The sequence below is a fragment of the Eurosta solidaginis genome, chromosome 4 (genome assembly GCF_040869045.1).
Source record: "Eurosta solidaginis isolate ZX-2024a chromosome 4, ASM4086904v1, whole genome shotgun sequence".
In the NCBI taxonomy this organism is placed as follows: domain Eukaryota; kingdom Metazoa; phylum Arthropoda; class Insecta; order Diptera; family Tephritidae; genus Eurosta; species Eurosta solidaginis.
In genome coordinates this window covers 150763168-150778396 of record NC_090322.1, presented here as the reverse complement: position 1 = coordinate 150778396, position 15229 = coordinate 150763168, and the positions used below count along the sequence as shown (strand labels likewise).

The 15229-nt window shown below is 38.8% G+C and overlaps 1 protein-coding gene across 3 annotated transcripts in view; it reads left to right on the top strand.

Annotated features, from left to right (window-relative positions):
- The window catches only part of LOC137250502 (inactive dipeptidyl peptidase 10), a 768065-nt gene that overhangs the window by 480185 nt on the left and 272651 nt on the right, over positions 1-15229 (top strand). The gene's annotated exons all lie outside the window — the stretch shown is intronic.

The following is a 15229-nucleotide window of genomic DNA, read 5'->3' as shown; positions in this document are numbered from 1 at the left end:
GACTGGGTAGACACAATTTTGGAAGCATTAAAAGGAACGTAGCAGAAAAACAATGGTGCCGTCAAATGCTTTAAATGTGGAAAGCCAGGGCACATTGCACGTTATTGCAGTACCAATCCTAAAGTTCCAGCAATGTGGGTGGCCTTAAACGAAGAGCTGAAGGAGAGGAGCAAATCTCAAAATCCACTCAATCGTTAAACTAAAGCGAGTCAGCCGCATGGGGCGACAGCTGGCTGCCACAATTGAATGCCCCATAATCTCCATCTCGAAAATTGGAAGAAGGTCAAGCAATCTTACTGTCGGGGGACATGTGGATGGAAAGGAACGTTTACTGACTGTAGATACGAGTGCATCCCATTCCATCATTCGATCAGATTTAGTCAACAAGAAGATAAGACCATTGCTTGGAGCAAGATTACGTATAGCCACGGGAGAGGACACCCAGGTAATTGCAGAAGTAGCATGTGAAGTAGCAATTGGGAACGTCACGGTACTACACAATGTTATAGTGGCAGAAATTGTTGATGAAATTATAATTGGAGTGGACTTCTTAATCGACCAGGGCATCAACATCGATATGCAAAGCAAGACAATGCGATATAAGAACATGGATGTGCCACTTAATTTCGGCTACGAGAGAGGCTACAGCAGTAGACGAGTGCTGGTGAAAGAGAGTCAGCAAATACCACCATAATCTGAAGCAGTCATCTGGGCAAATGTTGATGGAGATTGTGGGACAAACAAATTGTGGGTTGTCAAAGCAGCAAACAAACCAGCACCGAGCGTACTTGCAGGAAAAACCCTGGCTATGAAAAAACAAGATGGATGTATTCCGGTTAGAGTACTCAATGAGTTCAAGTCAGCACTCAAACTGACCAAAGGAGCTATTTTGGGAAGATGCCAAGAGGCTGAAATATTTATTAACAGCTCCAGAAACACGTTTCGTCTAGTAATACTGATCTTTCAAATGATATCGCGGCATATACGGAGGGGCTAGAGGAAGATTATCAGAGTAAGGCAAAGGAACTGCTCCTAAAGTACGCAAACATATTTGACCAGGATGGTTCCAAACCAGGCCGCACCAATGTTGTGAAACATCAAGTTGGCACTGGAGAGGCGAGGCCGATACTTCAAGCTCCTCGTAGTGTTCCACTGTCAAAACGGGAAGTTGTTAGTCATATCGTACAAGAAATGAGCGACAGTGGCGTCATCGAACCATCAGATAGTACATGGAGCTCACCTGTGGTACTTGTGAAGAAGAAGGATGGGAAAATGAGGTTTTGCGTGGACTACCGCAAGTTGAACCACGTCACGAAAAAGGATAGCTACCCATTGCCAAGAATTGACGATACTCTGGACTCGCTCTCTGGTAGGAAATGGTTTTCCAAACTGGACTTGAAAAGTGGCTAACGGCAAGTGGAGGTGAAGGAGGAAGACAAAGAAAAAACAGCCTTCAGCGTCGGAGATGGTCTTTGGCAATTTACAGTAATGCCTTTTGGACTTTGTAATGCACCAACTAATTTTGAGAGACTCATGGATCAGATATTGAAAGGACTGCACTGGAAAACATGCTTGGTATACCTGGACGACATCATCGTATTGGGCAAGAATTTCAATGAACATCTTAAAAACTTGGAAACCAGAGAATAGCTGGCGCTGGTCTGAAACTAAGTCCCAAAAAGTGTGCGCTGTTTAAAAAGGCAGTAAATTATTTGGGTCACAAAGTAACGACAGAAGGTATCCGTACAGCAAATGAAAAGATAAAGGCAGAAAAAGGATTGGTCAAGACCACAGAACTTGCATGAATCAAGAAGTTTCCTTGGGCTGTGCACATATTACCGGCGATTTGTACCAAATTTTCCAGCGTAGCCCATAACCTCCATGAGCTTACAAGAAAAAAAGGCTTTTGAAGGGAAAAAGAAGCAAGAAGTGGCTTTCCAAACATTGAAGGAGCGTTTGTGCACTGCCCCAATGTTAGCATATCCGATTCCAGGAGCAACATTTATTCTAGATACAGATGCGAGTGGATATGCTATAGGAGGCGTTTTATCACAACTGGTCGATGGACAGGAAAAGGTAGTTGCATACTACAGCCGTTCGGTTGAAAACCAGAGAGGAACTATTGCGTTACACGGAGAGAGCTGTTGGCATTGGTAGAGTGCATTAAACATTTCCACAAATACCTCTACGGCCAGCGATTCCGCGTCAGGACAGATCACGCAGCTTTGAAATGGCTTCTGCAGTTCCGTAATCCGGAAGAACAATTGGCATGGTAGATCTAGCGACTACAAAGCTATGACTTTTCCATTGAGCATCGAAAAGGTAGTACCCATGGAAATGCTGATGCAATGTCACGAAGACCATTTAGTTTGGAATGAAAGCACTGTTCAAAGGGCGAGGCTAAAGAAGACATTATAGATGTCCAGCTAATGACTATAACATGTACAGATGATTGGGACAAGGAACAGCTAAGGATGTGTTAGCTAGAAGATACATATCTGTCACATGTTATGCAAGGGCTTGAACGAAACGAAATACCAACGAGAGAGGAGATGTCAGCAGAGTGTCCCATTGCGAAGTCATATTGGGCACAGTGGAGCAGTTTAGAATTGATATCCGGTTGCTTTCATCAAGTATGGGAGAGTGAGGATTTTAAATGCAAGAAGAAACTGATAGTTGTTCCCAGAAAGAGGATTCCTGACGTGCTCAGCGAGCTGCATAATGGTCCAAGCGGAGGTCACCTTGGAATCACGAAGACGCTCGAGAAGATTAAACAGAGATTCTATTGGGTTATTTGCCGTCAGTCGGTCACTGAGTGGATTGCGAACTGCGAGGTTTGCAGCAGAGCGAAAGAGCCGAAAACCCAAAGTCATGGCCAGATGAAGCAATACAACTCACGTGCGCCATTTGAAAGGATCACCATGGATGTTGCAGGTCCAGTTCCTAATAGCAACTGCGGAAACAAATATGTACTGGTGGTTATGGATTAATTCAGCAAATGGCCAGAGGTATACCCAATCCCAAATCAAGAAGCGGAAACAGTAGCAGAAGTGTTTATAAACAATTGGGTTGCAAGGTATGGTGTACCAATGGAGTTACATTCTGACCAAGGCAGGAATTTCGAATCAGCTGTGTTCCGGGAAATGTGTAAATCATTGGGAATTCGAAAAACACGGACAACTGCATTGCATCCGATGGTATGGTGGAACGATTCAATAGAATATTGGAGGAGCATTTAAGGAAAGTAGTAGACAAGTACCATAAGGAGTGGGATACACATATATCATTATTCTTGATGGCTTACCGATCGGCAATGCATGAGACAACGGGCCAAACTCCCGCAAAGGTAATTTTTGGCAATGACCTTCGACTGCCGGCTGATTTGAAGTTTGGGATAGATGCCGATGCGGAGAGAAATGTCAAGAAGTCCACTGATGTCTTGGAAGAAGAGCTGAGAGAGATACACGATCTTGTAAGGCAACGAACAAAGATTATGAGTGACAAGGTGAAAGCCAGATACGATAAAGCAATTAATTCAGAAGGTTTTCAGGAAGGAGATTTGGTGCTTTTATACAACCCACAACGTAAAAAAGGTTTGTCCCCAAAATTGCAGTGTAATTGGGAAGGCCCACACAAAATTGTAAAACGGATCAACGATGTAGTATACCGCATACAAACCATTGCCAAACGACGAACCAAAATGAAAGTCGTTCATTTGGAAAGGCTGGCAGCGTTTAGATCGAAAGATTTGTCTGATCGGGACGACCAGACTTAGGTGGAGGGCAGTGTGACGAATATGAGTGACACTAAGTGATACTCACATCCCTAGTCTGATGCTAAGTAAATGAAGTCACAACAACAATAAAGCAGACAGTCACTTGTATCTACATAAACGAATCAGTCATTATGTCTACACATATGTACGTACACGCAGCTGAGAACCAACGCACAACCACATGCATATATCTGAGATGCTCCCGAAAGTGTGCAATGAGAGAAGCTATAAACTCGTGCAATTGTAGTTACAGCTGAGAAATTTGATAGCTGATGGCCAACTAGTAGATTCTGGAAATGGAAGCACCTAGAAGATGCGAACGAGGAAATCAGAGAGTATAAAAGGCAACAACAGTAGAGGCGCAATAATTCAGTTTCGATTAAGCACGCTATCTGTCGAGCAATAGCAGTATTATTTTGAAAATCAGTTGTAGTGTTATTGTAAAGAACTTTAATAAAGGCCATTTTGCATTATTAAATATTGGAGTCATTTATTCAACAGTTTAGTGATTCGAACTTAGCAGAAGGTTGCAAATAAGAGGATTTGCAGTAAACTCGTTACAATATGTTAGAAATAGGGTTTTTCAATTAATTTTCCTAAGCGGGGTCGCCCCTCGGCACTGTTCGGCAAGCACTCCGAGTATATTTCTGCCATGAAAAGATCTCAGTGAAATCTCATCTGCCTTGCAAATGCTGAAACATAGGTACTTTTTTACAAAGCTGTCCCAACAACTTTTTTTCATTTTACTACTAAAACAGTCAATTACGAATCAACGATTTGTGCGCAGTTGATTCAACATCATGTTGGGATGGATAAAAATTGACAGAAATTTCAGTTGAGTTGATCCGTATTTCGGTTGATTTTACCAGTATTTTTCTTTCAGTTTACTAAACTAGCTATACACTTGTTTGATTACTTACACACACATACGCAAATGCGTGTGAATTGCAAAGTTTCAGTTCTTTCATTGCAACTACCAACACATTGTAGCGTGTGAAATAGATGGGTTAGCCTTGGCAACCAACTTACAAGAACACTCAAACATCCAAAGTTGTTAAATGTAAACATAAAAACTTGTATGTGCTTGTAAAGGTAGTGGTAAGGTGTTTTTATGTTTAAGGGTCATAGGTGGTAGGAAGTCAACACTTCACAGGTTGTCTTGCATTTTAACAGCTCAAGGATATTAAATTGCAATCGTTGCTATAGTTAAATGCAGAAATGACGTACAACAACTCGTGACCGACAAACGACCGGGGTCGTGACGTAGCTTTAACGCTTGGCTTCATCAAAGTCTTTACTAACAGGTAATAGTTATATGCAGAGTTGAGAAACTGGAAGTTTTAAACAGATAAAGATAGAGGGCTTTATTATTTAACTTTGGATTTTTTTCGGTATTTTTATTTTCAAATTTTTATACTCAGTTGAGCAGAGCTCACAGAGTATATTAACTTCGATTGGATAACGGTTGGTTGTACAGGTATGAAGGAATCGAGATAGATATACAGGCCTGTTCTGGATTCCGATTCCGATCAATTTTTTCGCAATCGAAATGGATTGGTGTTCTAAATTTCGATTCCGACCAAAAATTATCGGTTTGAAAAGTATTGCCTCTGAGCAGTCGGAATGAAAATTAATTGGCAGATTATACACAAATGTTGCGATATTTGTCTTTCAAATAATTTTTTTTAAATTCTTCATTTTATTTGGAAGAGTTGTGTGTATTTTTTGTTTAAATTTGAGTTAAATTGGCATAATAAATCTTTCTTTAAAAACTTCTATCAAGAAATCTATTAGGCAAACAAATCGATGCTGATCGAAATGAAGTCGACCTGTTCTGAATTCCGATCCAGCGCATTTTTACGATTCGCACGCACAATAGCACGTATTCTTGCGTCTGCGCATCAAAAACCATATCTGCAGGCATTTTTTAATTAAAATAAAATTTTATGATACTTAAACCAAAACACATAAACAAAAACACTTGATTAAACTGGTTACCGAATCGGAAGAAAACGATTCGAAATCGACTTCGAATCGATTTTTTACAATCGGAATTGAGAACACCAAATAGAAACCGAGTCGAAATCAATGCCGTTTTACTTTTCATTCCGAGTCGGAATTCACAACAGGCCTGATAGACTTCCATATATCAAAATCATCAGTATCGAAAAAAAATTCGATTGAGCCATGACCGTCCGTCCGTCCGTCTGTCCGTTAACACGATAACTTGAGTAAATTTTGAGGTAACTTGATGAAATTTGGTATGTAGGTTCCTGGGCATTCATCTCAGATCGCTATTTAAAATGAACAATATCGGACAATAACCACGCCCACTTTTTCGATATCGAAAATTTCGAAAAATCGAAAAAGTGCGATAATTCATTACCAAATACAGATAAAGCGGTGGAACTTGGTAGGTGAGTTGAGCGTATAACCCAGAATAGAAAACTAGTAAAATTTTGGACAATGGGCGTGGCACCGCCCACTTTGAAAAGAAGGTAATTTAGAAGTTTTGCAAGCTGTAATTTGGCAGTCGTTGAAGATATCATGATGAAATTTGGCAGGAACGTTACCCTTATTACTATATGTCTGCTTAATAAAAATTAGCAAAATCGGAAAACGACCACGCCCACTTTTAAAAAAATTTTTTTTTTTAATTCAAATTTTAAAAGAAAAGTTAATATCTTTACAGTATATAAGTAAATTATGTCAACATTCAACTCCAGTAATGATATGTTGCACCAAAATACAAAAATAACAGAGAATTTCAAAATGGGCGTGGCTCCGCCCTTTTTCATTTAATTTGTCTAGGATACTTTTAATGCCATAAGTCGAACAAAAATTTGCCAATCCTTGTGAAATTTGGTAGCGGCTTGGATTCTAGGACGGCAACTGTTTTCTGTGAAAAAGGGCGAAATCCGTTGAAGCCACGCCCAGTTTTTGTACACAGTCGACCGTCTGTCCTTCCGCTCGGCCGTTAACACGATAAATTGAGCAAAAATCGATATATCTTTACTAAACTCAGTTCGCGTACTTATCTGGACTCACTTTGTATTGGTATAAAAATGGCCGATATCCGACTAGGACCACGCCCACTTTTTCGATATCGAAAATTACGAAAAATGAAAAAAAATGCCATAATTATATACCAAATACGAAAAAAGGGATGAAACATGGTAATTGTATTGGTCTATTGACGCAAAATATAACTTTAGAAAAAAACTTGGTAAAATGGGTGTGACACCTACCATATTAAGTAGAAGAAAATGAAAAAGTTTTGCAGGGCGAAATCAAAAGCCCTTACCTATATATAAATAAATTATATCACCCTGGTCCACATTTTGGTCGATATCTCGAAAACGCCTTCACATATACAACTAAGGGCCACTCCATTTTAAAACCCCCATTAATACCTTTAATTTGATACCCATATCGTACAAACAAATTCTAGAGTCACCCCTGGCCCACGTTTATGGCGATATCTCGAAAAGGCGTCCACATATAGAACTAAGGCCCACTCCTTTTTAAAATACTCATTAACACCTTTCATTTCATACTCATATCGTACAAACAAATTCTGGCCCACCTTTATGGCGATATCTCGAAAAGCCATCCACCTGTAAAACTAAGGCCCACTCCCTTTTAAAATACTCATTAACACCTTTCATTTGATACCCATATCGTACAAACAAACTCTAGAGTCACTCCTGGTCCACCTTTATGACGATATCTTGAAAAGGCGTCCACCTATAGAACTAAGGCCCACGCCCTTTTAAAGTACTCATTAACACCTTTCATTTGATACCCATATCGTACAAACAAATTCTAGAGTCACCCCTGGTCCATCTTTATGGCAATATCTCGAAAAGGCGTCCATCTATAGAACTTAGGCCCACACCTTTTTAAAATACTCATTAACACCTTTCATTTGATACCCATATAGTACAAACAAATTCTAGAGTCACCCCTGATCCACCTTTATGGCGATATCTCGAAAAGGCGTCCATCTATAGAACTTAGGCCCACGCCATTTTAAAATACTCATTAACACATTTCTTTTGATACCCATATCGTACAAACAAATTCTGGCCCACCTTTATGGCGATATCTCGAAAAGGCATCCACCCGTAAAACTAAGGCCAACTCCCTTTTAAAATACTCATTAACACCTTTCATTTGATACCCATATCGTACAAACAAATTCTAGAGTCAGGCCTGGTCCACCTTTATGGCGATATCCCTAAATGGCGTCCATCTATAGAGCTATGACCCACTTCCTCTTAAAATGCTCTTTAATACCTTCCATTTGATACACATGTCATACAAACACAATCCAGGGTTACCCTAGGTTCTTTTTACAACATGGTGATTTTCCCTTACTTTGTCTCCACAGCTCTCAACTGAGTATGTAATGTTCGGTTACACCCGAACTTAGCCTTGCTTACTTTTTTTTCTTTAATTTTATTTAAGTCCGTACTTGTTTAAATTTTTTTATAATCGTAAGTCAACTTTTATTGTACTGTATAAGACATTCTTATCTAGCATATAAGGTAATACCACAGACTAATTATATATAAATAAATAAATATTTTTCAATATAAATGTATCTCTAAGTAGTCTGTTAGGTTTGGTCAATCTATTAACGAAGTAAATTATTAATAACTAAAAAAATAAAATTTATCGGGCAAATAGATTTTTTTGAAACTATTGCATATTTTTAATAATAATAGTTATAATAATAAACCCAATGGATAAATACCCTCCGCATCCGCATGACGCACGGATTTTTTTTTTTTTTTTTTTTTGCCGAGTTGTCGATAGGCGGAGGTTTGTTAAGCGTTGAGATCTAAAAAGGCTCATCTGCGGAATAAATATTATCAGCTGAGTATTATACATAACCGTTGGAATAATACATATACTACATTATTAAATAAGTGAACATTTTATATAAAGATTTTATTCTTATTTTTTTTTATTCTGTTACAAGTTAAGATAGGATAGGACAGGTTTCTTTATAGTAAAAAGTGGATCTGTTATATGAAACGAGTTCAAGTGAGAGTTAAGATCATGACACAAACACCGAAAAGGTTCATTTAGTTGGAAATTAGTTCTGCAATGCCTCAAAGAAGAGGTTTGTAATGTCTTGACGCTCGTGATGAGACTGGAGTTTACTTCTTTCAAAAGAAAGGGGCTAGAAATCAGCCCATTCAGTAGTTTACCCATGAATAATACGCCTAGCATTTCTCTACGGCTTGCGAGAGTTGGAAAATTGATAAGATTTAACCGACTAGTATAAGGTGGAAGATTATACGCAGAGTCCCCCTGAAAATTCCTTAAAGAGAAAAGTAGAAATTGCTTTTGTATTGCTTCAAGTCTATCTGCGTGAACTTTATATCGCGGATTACAGACTATTGATCCGTATTCTAGTATCGGTCTAACTTACTTACTTACTTAATTCGAGCTTAACCGTCTAAACGGTTATGGCCGTTCAACAAGGCGCGCCAGTCGCTCCTTCGCTCCGCCAACCGGCGCCAATTGGTCGCACCAAGGGAGTTTAAATCGTTTTCCACCTGGTCCTTCCAACGGAGTGGGGGCCGCCCTCTACCTCTGCTTCCATAGGCGGTTCCGATAGATACACTTTCTTGGCCGGAGCATCATATTTCATTCGCATAACATGGCTTAGCCAGCGCTGCCGCTGCGTTTTAATTAGCTGGACTATGTTGATGTCTGCGTATAGCTCGTACAGCTCATCATTAAATCTTCTTCGGTACTCGCCATCGCCAACGCGTAGAGGTCCATAAATCTTTCGAAAAACTTTTCTCTCGAACACTCCCAAAGACGCTTCATCTGCTGTTGTCATGGTCCATGCTTCTGCCCCATATATCAGAACGGGTACGATAAGTGACTTGTAGAGTATGATTTTCGTTCGCCGAGAGAGGACTTTACTTTTCAATTGTCTACCTAGTCCAAAGTAGCATTTATTGGCAAGAATGATTCTTCGCTGGATTTCAGGGCTCATGTTGTTGCTAGTGTTGATGCTGGTTCCCAAATAAACGAAGTCTTTTACTATTTCGAAATTATGGCTGCTAACAGTAGCGCGGTTGCCAAGGCGCATATGCACTGACTCTTTGCTCGATGACAGCAGGTACTTCGGTCAAACTAATGTGGTAAAAAGGGCTTTAGTTACATAAGGGCCACTAAATTCTTTAGACCATCGTATCACGAATGATAGAACACCTCTAGCCTTATTGACAGTAGCCATAATATGTAGGTTGAACCTTAGTTTAGCATTCGGAATATTGGCCTGTGGGTTATTTGAATTTGTTCATATTGTTACACAATATAATTTTTTGTAGAGTAGAGTAGATTCGGTAACAACATTTAAGCGAAAAAATTGTGAATCTTGTATGCCACTTTTGTCATATTAGAACTCTTTATAAGTATGGAGATCATTTGTGTAGTACTCGTATACTCCTTTAATACTCTTATAGTATTCCATATACCATCCTTAAGGAGCATACCAGTACTCCACAATCGAGAAGCTAAAGGCTAAGTTACTCTTTCCACACGTCCTATTCCTTTTTCCTATTTTCCAGAAAATCAACGAGAGTTTTAGGTCCCATGTTTTTTGTTGACTCCAAACGGCATCTTCAAGGCAGATGAATTTTCACTGCAACCCTTTTTTGTAAAAAAAAAACGTTCGGAATATTTGCGAAACCACTGCCGATAACGAATCTTATTGGAAAAACTTGTTTCCAAATTTTCTATACTGTTTTGTTCGAGACTTTAACCCAGAAATATTTTTGCAATGTACACTTATTTTGTTTTGGTTGGTGTCTTCTCATTTGTTCTTTATACGACTTTTAGGTAGAGAGGATATAACCAAAATTTAGAAATGTTTTCAAGATGTAAGGCTTCATTTTTGTTCTAATCACGGCATGCTCAAAACACGCGCCAAATCCCTTCCGAGGGCGCGACCGTTTTCAAAAATTTGCCTAAATTAGTTCCATGTGATTAAATTAAGTTTGCTAGTATATGAACGTGAATCCCTTAGTATGATTAGAAGGCACGCTTGAAGAGAATAACTACTTTTATTGGTAAAAAAATATTTAAAAAAAATTAAGGTGCTCAGCATTTGCATATTTGATGTAATGCACTAAACTAACTTTGCGCAATCACGTTCTTCGCGCATTTTTTATTTGGCATAGCCAGTGGGCTGCTTTAATTAAATTTTCAAATCAGCGCCGAAAAGGTAAAAAGCAAATTGAGAGTTGAACTGTAACGAACAAAGGTATGTAAATATGCGTATATATCACTTTGTGCAGAGCATCGTTATAAAGGAAATCAGAAGTGCATTTGACACAGTGAGTCATTAGTGAGCGTTTCTATGATGACTTAACAAATAAGCTTAGAAAATTGTATATGCTATTCTAATATCTGGTAGGCATTGTGCTACCCGAAAATAAGATCTCCCACCGTAAAAAAGGCATTCCTTCTTTGGATACCCACCGTTTTCTATTTCTCTTTTCTTACACCTCCCTCCACTTGTCTTTCTTCATCACGTTCTCCGACTATCTGTCCCACTCTCACATTGGATTTCACATTTAACTTGATTTCGAGTTCTGCAGTCAGTGAAAACACTAAAAAACAATTTCAAGCAATTGTGTACCTCAGTTTGTAGCTTGTGTAACCCAACCATCCTTTTTCTACCCCAGGGAAGCCTTGTTACATTGATACGAATCAGGTAGTCTGGTTGTCCTGTAATTTATGACGCTATACTAGTATGGCCATATCTTCTGCGCTGAAGCTACTCCAAGCACTGAGCCTCGTTGCAGCTTATAACGCTATGTTCGTTTCCACCAGATCTGCAGGTGGAATGTGCAGAATGGCATACAGTGCAGCCGTCGGTGTCATTTTCAGGGCTCCCATAATGCTAAAGCATTGGAGCATGCAGGCTCCTGCTCTAATTTTTTGAGACAGGTTCTTTTTGGTGTAGCTGTCAAAAAAACAAAGACTGTAATTACCCGAAGAGATAGGGAGCGATAGGCCCCGCTCTCTCTTGCACGTTGAGCTTCCACGACAACTTACTGTCTAGAATGATTCCTAGATATTTTTTTCAATGTGTCTCCTGCAGGGTCAACCCTTCTAGCTTACGCTTGGTCCAATTTGGGACTTTGCACCTTTTAGTAAACAATACTACATATATCTCCTGCGGGGTGGTCAACCCGACATTATGTACCTAGGTATATATATCCCGAAGGGTACGAGCTATCAAAAATTTAATTGTTGTGAAATCACTTTCAACTTGTGATAATTGTAGCGTCAGCTGTGTTAGCCGTAAGTTTGACGGGTCCATCCATGATCGCCCATTTACAGACATTGCTAACAGCCCCGGCAATAACTAAACATATTCTTTAGGCATACTTCTCATATTCCAGGGCTTTCTCTATGCTTATAACCACCCTATGCAGCGCAGCGTCTACTGACTTGCTTTTGGTATAATGTGGAGATCAGTTTTTCATCCACGTTTGACTTTAAGTGCACATCTTTGAACAGAAATTATGTTTGGCTAATGGGCCTGTAGTACTTGGGATACATATGACCGATCTTCCCGAGCAGCCCTTCAACAAGCGCTCAATATCCTTTTACGAAAGTTCGTGGAAACTTGTTGCTCAACAGGGTTGGACCAAAGACGTATGGGTGTTAGAGGCGTTAATTATACATTCAAATTGAAAGAAATCGTTAGTGTCATGTGTGTGACGTTACAAGTGGGATGCATATGTGGGAGTTGATTCTAGGTAAACAAGAGTTTAATTAATTTTAGTATCCATATCGAAGTTAAGCTAGTATGACGCTCGTCTTCTTGTGTAGTTTGACGACTTTTTTTGGATGTCTCTGAGGGTTCTATGTGCTTCCTTTCTTCAAACGGCTGAGTTCTTGAGAGCCGAAATTCTTCATAGTGCTTACGGAGATTACTCTTAACGTTCCTATGAAATGAGATTTCTTCAATCAGATGTCTTTTTGAATGCCCTGGTTTGTATGTTTTCAACAGAAATTTTTTGCTTGGTATTTCATTCCTCTTCTTTATGGGGAACATTCTCGTCTCATTGTGTAGATGATGTTCTAGTGAGATGAGAAGGCATCCAGTGGCAGTTCTAGGAGGGGCGTTTTTTTACAGGCTCCCAGCTTCCTCCAGTGTATCTCTTCTGGAATCGCAATCTCTAGTGGTTGTATTTTTTTGTTTCCAGGTTTTATTTCATTAAAGCAAGGCTTTAAATGACAACCAATCTCAACCTTTTTAACCGAACGAGGAATCATGATAATCCTATCTTGGCAATCCATTTTTTACGAAGATACTTACTTATGTACATATGTATATTCCATAGTATCTAATCTATCGGCTGTAAAATATAGTTAATAAAAAAATGTATAAATTCCTTCAACTGAATTGCGATTTAACACTTCCTTCAACTCTTAAATCCATTAGAAAATTAGTTCTTTCAATTGTCTTTTAAGAACATTCCTCTTGGACAGAGAAAGTAAAATTGACTCAAAAATATTTCTCTTTTTCATTGCAGGTAAGCATTTTTATATACCAAATAGAACATCAATAGTGTATTCGGGCTACAATTGTACGTAAGTTGTTTTTCTTCTAACCTAAAAAAATTTAAAACACAGGCACAAAATGACTAGTATAAACCTAGAAGAAGAGATTTAAAAAGCAACAAGTATTCCACCATAAAAAGTACATCAGAAATCAACTCTACAACCAAAAAGAAGAAAATATAACACAAATCGTAACAAATAGAGAATCGGTTGTTCAAACGCATAGCAAGGTCTATTTGAGCAGACTAATGTTACTACTCCTTTGGGGTTTCTTTCTCACTTACGTACTACTTAAGCGACTTAAACTATGAGTTTTTTTCTTTCGTTTGTTTCATAAGCGCTGAAATTCTCATCCGGCTTATGAAATATTCTAAAGACATAGTTTTAGTTTTTAATTTAAAATGGAGGTTCTTCGAGTAGAAGATGGGGTGCCAATACCTCAGAGCCCAGTACTCGCCTCCACATCACATTTTGAAAGGGGTATTCAAATAGAAGATTAGGTGGCTCATTAGAGCGGAACCTCAGAGTTCCCTATGCTCGCCCCAAATTAAATAAATAGAGGTTTTTCTAGTAGAAAATGGGGTGCCAATACCTCAGAGCCCTTTGCTCGCCTCCATATCACATTTTTAAAGGGGTCTTCAAATAGAAGATGAGGTGGCTCATTAGAGCGAAACCTCAGAGTTCCCTATGCTCGCCCCAAATTAAATAAATAAAGGTGTACCGATGCTTTGCATCGTCCCGTGTTTTAAATACACCATAAATAAAATTTAAAATACCAAACTTAATAAATTGAATACATTAAAATAAAGATATTATACATATGTATTTAATTAGCGAGCTTTGCTCTTATTGCTTTATACAATGATTTTTGTAATTGATATTAGAGAAAAATTGTAAGTTTACAAACGGCGATGGTTACTAGGACATGTTTCTGAATTTCACTTCTTCATCAGCTAGCTTTTTGGGAGCTGAGCGTTGAACTCGAATCTCCAACATTCATATCAGTGCAAGCCTTTAGCTGCTAAGCCATAAGAATGTCCCGTTGTTCGCTGTACAATTGGTCTCTAAGAGTTGCCTTTTTGTTTATATTCCTTTTGATCACATATGATCATATGGATATAATAGTCACAGCGGAAGTACTAAAAACAAATCCTGTAAAAATCCGAACAAATGTTACTAAGCTTTCAAAAGCGCGCCTAAAAATCATATCCACACCATTAGGAATAAACTACATACAGAGTGTATGAGCCTTCATGGTGATCAAAAAGGAATATAAAACAAAAAGGCTACTCTTAGAGACCAATTGTACAGCGAACAACGGGACATTCATATGGCTTAGCAGCTAAAGGCTTGCACTGATATGAATGTTGGAGATTCGAGTTCAACGCTCAGCTCCCGAAAAGCTAGCTGATGAAGAAGTGAAATTCAGAAACATGTCCTAGTAACCATCGCCGTTTGTAAACTTACAATTTTTCTCTAATATCAATTACATATATTATAAATAAATAAAGGAGTACCGATGCTTTGCATCGTCCCGTGTTCTAAATACACCATAAACTAAATACATAAAGGTGTACCGATACTTTGCATCGTCCCGTGTTTTAAATACACCATAAACTAAATGAAAATAAAATACAGTCCATTAAAATAATAATTTGTACAATAATAGATTTAAAAAATGCTTGGTTGCAGTGGGCTTTGAACCCGCAACCCCAAACGTTTAAGTCGGGTACGTCATCCACTGTGCCACGACTCATACGCCTACAAGCACATCAAATTACTCCCTTATAACTCACATTAAACTGCTCGCCCTCAACTGCCCCACGCTTAGCTACGTACTTTCTTATA